This window comes from Trachypithecus francoisi, unplaced genomic scaffold, assembly GCF_009764315.1.
Source record: "Trachypithecus francoisi isolate TF-2019V2 unplaced genomic scaffold, Tfra_2.0 Contig01474, whole genome shotgun sequence".
NCBI classification, from domain to species: Eukaryota; Metazoa; Chordata; class Mammalia; order Primates; family Cercopithecidae; genus Trachypithecus; species Trachypithecus francoisi.
Window position 1 is genome coordinate 6370182 of NW_022681435.1, and position 8111 is coordinate 6378292.

Sequence of the window (8111 nt, forward strand, 5' to 3'; positions counted from 1 at the left end):
AAAAGCAGATGTTGATGAACAGCAAAGGTTTTACTTGTTTTAGTCCTAAATTAATAGACTCAGAATATTATATATTGTATATGTGCATTTTCTATCATTTTCTGTTGCATTTAGTCTTTATACAAAATGATGCATAAAATAAAAATAGAATATTTTTCTAATAATGACAATGGTATTCTATAATTAAAAATGACATTTCCTTCTCCTAAGCCAGTAATTATTTAGAAATTTTAATATACAGATGAATATTAATGACTCTAACTGTTCTACCTGTAAGAGGAAAAAAAAAAGGTTGGAATTTCATTAGTTTGACACAGTAAAGTGACGTAGCACTGATTCCTATTTACCCCCTTTCCAAACTGATCACTTTTAAAAGTTGGTACTTCTTTATTAAGATTCAAAAGATGCACGGCTGGGCTCTCAGGCTCATTCCTGTAATCCTAGCACTTTGGGAGGCCAAGGCGGGCAGATCACTTGAGCTTAGGAGTTCGTGACCAGCCTGGACAACATGGCAAAACCCTGTCTTTACCAAAAATACAAAAACTAACTGGGTGTTATGATGTACATCTATGGTCCCAGCTATTTGGGAGGCTGAGGCCTGAGAATCGCTCGAGCCTGGGAGGTAGAGGTTGTAGTGAGCCCGGGCAACAGAGCAAGACCCCATCTATAAAAGAAAAAAAAAAGATTCAAAAGTTGCAGTTTGTCATCCCACTCAAAACTGGTATTCCACTCATCCCATATAGGTTCCAAGAAAGATGTACGCTTCTCAGTGGTTCGTCTTATTTATACAGCATATCCAGGATTGTACAGCTAAAGAAAGCCTTGACAAAAACTACTTCCCTCATAATCACTAAAATATTTTAAATGGCAATGGAGAAACCACAGGGCATCTTGATTTTCTAAACCAGACAGCCAGAGACCAAAATGGTTTGAATCTACAGTGTGGAACATTCCTTGGCAAATTCAGCTTGTTCCTGTAACCTAATCTCTCCTGCATATGTTTGCAAGTTAATCTTCTTTAAATACCACTTCTGTTATGCCACTTCTCTGGCTAAATACCACCTGCCTCTTCAGCTGGAATGATTTATATTTCAGTTTGAATTTTCGATATTATAATATGGAAACAAAATATCACACATATGTTTCAAAATGCTGCAAGGATCTGAATACTAGCTGGGTAATACACTGGGACATGTTTGAAGCTCTAACCCTGAGTAATTAGTAAAGAAAGATGCTGCTTTTCTTTTTTCTTTTCTTTTTTTTTTTAAGACGGAATCTCACTCTGCTGCCCAGGCTGGAGTGCAGTGGTGCGATCTTGGCTCACTACAACCTCCGTCTCCCCGGTTCAAGCAGTTCTCTGCCTCAGCCTCCCAAGTAGCTGGGATCACAGGCACCAGCCACCACGCCCACCTGTGTTTTTGTATTTTTAGTAGAGACAGGGTTTCACCATCTTGGTCAGGCTGGTCTTGAACTCCTGACCTCGTGACCAACTCTCCTCAGCCTCCCAAAGTGCTAGGATTACAGGCATAAGCCACTGCACCCAACCCAAAGATGCTGATTTTAAGATCTAAAAAGTATCAGACAACAGCAGACAAAACCTCAGGCAGAAAGAAGGAGAGAAAAAATATTATGGATTTAAGAGATCAAGAGACCAGAAGAACAAAGTATAGTGGCTTAGGAAATTTTCAGAAAATGCTGATTGTATGGAAGCAAAACCTCTTTCTCCCCACACTTGGGGAATACCACTACTGAAAAGAAAACAAAAGCAAAAACAAAAACATAAAAGCTATCCTTAGTGAAATGTCCACGAACCACAAAAGCAGTAGTTGAAACTCCTGGAGGTTCTTGGGGAAACTGAATAATGAGGAGGTTCAGGCTAGTGCAGGCTCTCCCCAGTGCTCATTTTCTTCTGTTACCTTCTGTCTGCTCCTGTGTCCTGGGCCTTCCCTGGTGTATCTTTCGCTTTGGAAGAAAGGGAAGCCAATAGAAAAGCAACAGCAAGGTTTGTTTCTCACTAAAATAACAACTTTCTTATTAGTAATAATAACAGTAGTGATAATAGCCAACATTTATATAATGTGTAAGCCAGAATACAAACTCTGATACTTGAGTTTCAGCCTCAAGATCTTTTCTTTACAACTGTATTTTCTGGTGGCAATATTTTGTTGGACTACCTCAACTTGTGGTCCACAGATTCTGACTGGTAAGCCAATTTTGTCTCTTATAACACATAAGCAAGCTTAGCATTTGCTCTCTTTTTCTCACCTTCCAAGTTTAGATGAGAAAGAAAAAGCAAACAGATCTTTAAGGAGTCTATGATACTTACGAACAACTACTTGTGATTAGTTTTGAATGAGAATGCATTTTGCACAGTAATTCCACACTGGGGATTAAAAGACTTATACTTTAGTCTTGCTTGTGCATTTCATAAGCTGTGTGACTCAGAGTAAGTCACTTGGTTTAGAATTGGTGCTATTAAAACAGCTAGAGATGAGTCTTTAAAGAATACGTATGTACCTACTGTTATTTGAAACAGAAGTGAATGCATGTGAGTACTTGATTGTTTTTTGGGGTACACGGTTTGGTATGGTCATTTTCACAATATTGATTCTACCCATCCATGAGCATGGGATGTGTTTTTATTTGTGTTATCTGTGACTTCTTTATCTTTCTGAAAGATGATTCAAATATATACAGATGTGTGTGTGTGTCTGTATTCCAATTTTAGAAATGTATGCCAAAAATATCTGACAAGTGCACTGAGATGCACATCTGAGGTTGTCTATTATAAAGCTTATATAAGTTGTCTATTATACCCGCAAGGGTATAAGTCTTCACTCTCTTGACTTCCGTGGAATCCCCAACACCTAACAGAGTGCCTGGCATAACAGAATAAACATTAGGGTCTTTTGTTGCGTATTTCATTAAAGTGAAACTGTCCTTACGGGGTTAACATGAATTTACTGTGGAATTACCAACATCTAACAAAGTGCCTGGCATAACAGAATAAACATTAGGGTCTTTTGTTGCATATTTCATTAAAGTGAAACTGTCCTTACGGGGTTAACATGAATTTACCATGGAATTACCAACATCTAACAAAGTGCCTGGCATAACAGAATAAACATTAGGGTCTTTTGTCGCATATTTCATTAAAGTGAAATTGTCCTTGCAGGGTTAATATGAATTACATAACAGGTTCTGAACAGAAGTGTGGTTATAATTAAGCATTAATCAGGCCACATTTTGACCCATTTTCCTGTAACCTAAACTCAATAGCATTAGATACTGACCATTTACATCTCCACTGTTCCTATGGATAGGTTCTCTAATGTTAGAGTTATAATGCTTTTGTTTAAGAATTGCTTAAGATGTTTATCAGATCTTGAATTCCGGTGGAAGTGCTGATACCAACCAGTTTGAAGAGCCCTGTGGAGGAATCGAATCAGCATGAGAATGCAACTTTTTCATCTCCCATTCTGTGACCTCCCCTGCACTCTTTGTTTGGTCCAGGATTCCAACACCTCAGCTTACTCCAGGCCCCTAGAAATCTCTAGCCCCAAACTCCTTGGGGAGATGAATTGGAGGTTTCCTCCCACTTCCTGGTTCAGTGGCCTTACAATTAAAACTCTTTTTCTGCTGCAGCCTTCGTGTTGGCATATTGACTTACCACACATCAGGCAATGGACCTATTACGATCACCAAAGAACAATATATGTCACTTGCAACTCCTTAAATAATGTGTATTTAAATAATCATAGTAAATCTATTTAAATAAAATAGAAGGCAGGTGTTTAAAAATGATGTATATTTCTACTTGCTAGCAGAGAAAGTGCTCATTAGATACAATTACAGTAAAACAATAAAGCAACTGGTAAAACAGCACACACAGTAGAAGACTTATCCATGTTCTAAGAATGTATGTGTTGGATATGGTATGGTAAAGTTGGTGCAGCCACAGGAGGAGACAAGAGTGAGACTTTGAGGTAAGAAGTATATTACAATGACAGGCCCTAGAGAGAGGAATTACTAAATGCCACACAGGACCACAGGGGAAAATACCAATGTGGTCAGAAGAGAGAGCAGCAAGAGGAAAGTCTAGGTCAGAGGCTTATTTGGAGTTTCTGTGGAAAGGCAAGGCTGGCCAGAGTGCACAGTTTAAGACTGGCTGCTTTGAATAATTCTGGTGGGCTTTGGGATGTAGGAGAAGTCTCTGGTTGCCTAGTACCTGATCCTGGGATAACAGCAGGGGAAACATTGACTTGGTGTGTGACAATTCAATAAGGCAGTGGTTAGGGCTATAGATTTGGGATGGGTTGATTTGCCTAGGAAAGACGTGCTTCAGCTGTGCCCTTTAGTGTCTCTAAGAACTCACTAGCCCTGGGTAGGGCAGCTTCTCCCTCGGCTGAGAGGCTACAAGTACCAGAGCATCAAGAATACAGAAAATAAGAAAATGTAGCTACTACCATTGGCTCTCTGATAAATGGAAGCCACACAGACAAATATAAAAATCTGAGAAAACAGAGCAGAAATATAGATATCACTGTATCTATATTTGTATCCAAAGATTTAATTATAGAAATCCCCAAATATTAATGGTAACTATCAATGAATGTGGGATTAAGTATCATGTTTTTAGACAGCTAACATTCATTGATTATTATTATTTTACCTGATAATCTGATAATCACCTCTCATTTAGCCCTCTCAACAACCGTATTTGATAGGCTCTGTCATTTGTATTATAGTGAGAAAAATAAGGCTAAAAGAGGTTGAGTGACTTTTTACAAGTCATGCACAGCTAGTGAAGTTCACAGCGGGGGCTCTACAGTCGGTCAGATTCCAAAGAGTATTTTGTTAATGAACAAATTGCATTATATTTTCTGAACTGCACACTTGATGATGTGTTACTTTTTTAAATGAAAGGAAATACTTGTAGGCATATATTTGAAAAATTGCATGTGTAATTAGTCTATTCTCGCATTGCAATAAATAACTACCTGAGGCTGGGTAATTTATAAAGAGAAGAAGTTTAATTGGCTCACAGTTTCGTAGGCTGTACAGGAAACTTACAATCATGGTAGAAGACGAAGGGGAAGCAGGTACATTGTACATGACTGGAGTAGGAGGAAGAGAGCAAAGGGACAGGTGCTTACACTTTTAAACAACCAGATATCATGAGAACTCACTATCAAGAAAACAGCAAGAGGGAAATCCATCCATGATTTAGTCACCTCCCACCAGGCCCCCCCTCTAAAATTGGAGATTACAATTTGACATGACATTTGAGTGGGGACACAAATCCAAACATGTCAGTACACAAATATGTATAAATAATATATAAACATACACACAAAAACAAACCTGTGTGTGCATATGTATGTATGTATGTGAGTATATATGTATTATATATGTGTGTGTGTAAAAACAATAATGTCTTAAAAGTTCTCAGCACAAGTGATGTAAAGTATAAACATGGGCAAGAGAATAGGATATAAGGATAATAAAGTGAATATTGTCCACACTTCCTTACTTGCTCTCTTTATGTAAGTGTATATGTGTGTGTCTATAACAGACTTTTTCTTTAACAGTTGTATGTGCGTTTGGAAGTTTTTAAAATATGTTTTTCAAGGCTATTTTATATACACATTTTTTTGATAGTATTTTGGTGATTTTTAGTTAAAGTAAAACAATGTTTTCCAAGGGCAAAAAAGTGAACTGGAGGTCGGAAGGAAGCTGGATGTGGACTTCTTACGAGCTCTTCCTCCAAAACCTGGAAATGAGGAAAGAAGGCCCTCCCAGGAACCCTGAGAAAAACTGGCACAGCAGAGGGAATCCTTTGGTGGGGTGGGTGGAGCTGCCAGCCCACTGTGTGGCTGTATTGTTTTGAGTGGGCTCTAAGGTAATTTCCATGTGCCACTCCATTGACTTAATTAACATTATTAATCTTGGAGGGCATTAAATTAATGAATGATACAAGGGCCAAAAGAGTGATTTATTCCCTTGGATTCTGAATCACAGTCAGGAGATAGTCTTTATCTGGTACAACCATTGTTTCATTCTTCATGGAGCAGATTTGAAGGAAGGTAAGGTCATTCTAGGGATCAATTTCATTCATGGTACTCTGTGCCTTCCAATGAGGTTATGCCTGAGATTGGCATACTGTGTGGTGGTGGGATTGCCTGTGGTACTTTTGAAGGCAATGCCTTTAAGGAGTAAAACAACTGGATCACTAGGGCTGCTGTTGGGTTCTAGATGGCAACTGTGTGCACCTCAGGGCCCCATGAGGCCTGGCTCTATATCTGTATCTTCCTGAGTATGGTAGCATTAGCTGTGTATTTGTTATAATCCATCCCCCATGGGGGTGATGGCTGAGTGGCAGTCAGTCACTTCTGTGTTCAGTATGATGATTCCCTGCACTGCCTTCTGGGTCTGAAGTCATTTCAGGTGTCTCCTTCACCTCTGCCATTTTGGACCAATCTGGTAGCTCCATGTCACCAGCGCTCAGCCCAGTCCCATGCCTTTCTGCTACAATAGTTTTTGAATAACAGACAAGGGAGCAGACCTCTATTGGATCAGTGACAACTTGGTGCTTTCAAGAACAATCAGACACGAGACAGATAGAGTGCTGTTTAACAGCAGCTGAGCTTCAAGTATCTCCTACATTAAAGAATCAAAATTATTGAAGTAGCTTGCAGATGTTAGAAAAAAATTGAAGCATATATTTAGTTTCTAAGCAGATGAAAAGAAAGCTTTGAGAAAAACTCATCTTGTTCAACATCGTCCTAATGTAATATTCATGTTATTTGAAATGATATTGACCCCATTCATTCCGAATGGAAAGCCAGTAGTAGTACTTGCTGTAAAATGACTACACTGAGAAAAGAAAAGGCAAGTTTTCCAACTTTGGAAAACAGGAATTTACACCTCCACACAAAGTTTGACATTTGCTAAGATAACAAACCTTTTCCTACTTCTTTTTTTTTTTTTTTTTTTTTTTTTTTTTTTTCAGAGTCAGAAAGTCATTTTTATTTTTTTTTTTTATTTTTTTTTTTAATTATACTTTAAGTTCTAGGGTACATGTGCATGACGTTTATATCATGTATAACTCCCCAATGCAATCCCTCCCTCCTCCCCCCTCCCCATGATAGGCCCCAGTGTGTGATGTTCCCCTTCCCGAGTCCAAGTGATCTCATTGTTCAGTTCCCACCTATGAGTGAGAACATGCGGTGTTTGGTTTTCTCTTCTTGTGATAGTTTGCTAAGAATGATGGATTCCAGCTGCATCCATGTCCCTACAAAGGACGCAAACTCATCCTTTTTTATGGCTGCATAGTATTCCATGGTGTATATGTGCCACATTTTCTTAATCCAGTCTGTCACAGATGGACATTTGGGTTGATTCCAAGTCTTTGCTATTGTGAATAGTGCCGCAATAAACATACGTGTGCATGTGTCTTTGTAGTAGAGTAATTTATAATCCTTTGGGTATATACCCAGTAGTGGGATATATGGGAGAAAATTTTTGCAACCTACTCATCTGACAAAGGGCTAATATCCAGAATCTACAAAGAACTCAAACAAATATACAAGAAAAAAACAAACAACCCCATCAAAAAGTGGGCAAAGGATATGAACAGACATTTCTCAAAAGAAGACATCCATACAGCCAACAGACACATGAAAAAATGCTCATCATCACTGGCCATCAGAGAAATGCAAATCAAAACCACAATGAGATACCATCTCACACCAGTTAGAATGGCAATCATTAAGAAGTCAGGAAACAACAGGTGTTGGAGAGGATGTGGAGAAATAGGAACACTTTTACACTGTTGGTGGGATTGTAAACTAGTTCAACCATTATGGAAAACAGTATGGCGATTCCTCAAGGATCTAGAACTAGATGTACCTTTTCCTACTTCTTAAAGTATCTGAACCATCAAATTTGAGCTAACTTCAAAGCCAGCAAGGGGGAATTCAGTGATGTTGGTAGGAAATCCCTTCATTGATTCATGTGAGTACCCTTTCCATTTGCGTTCAAAAAACAGGAATCACAAATGTGGCTGGGGACACTGTTTTGTGACCTACTAGATCTCTATGACTTTCTTT

The 8111-nt window shown here is 38.6% G+C and overlaps 1 pseudogene; it reads right to left on the reverse strand.

Annotated features, from left to right (window-relative positions):
* Nucleotides 1-5995: 5995 nt before the first annotated feature.
* On the reverse strand, nt 5996-6469 carry LOC117098848 (annotated as a pseudogene).
* Between the last annotated feature and the right edge of the window lie 1642 nt (nt 6470-8111).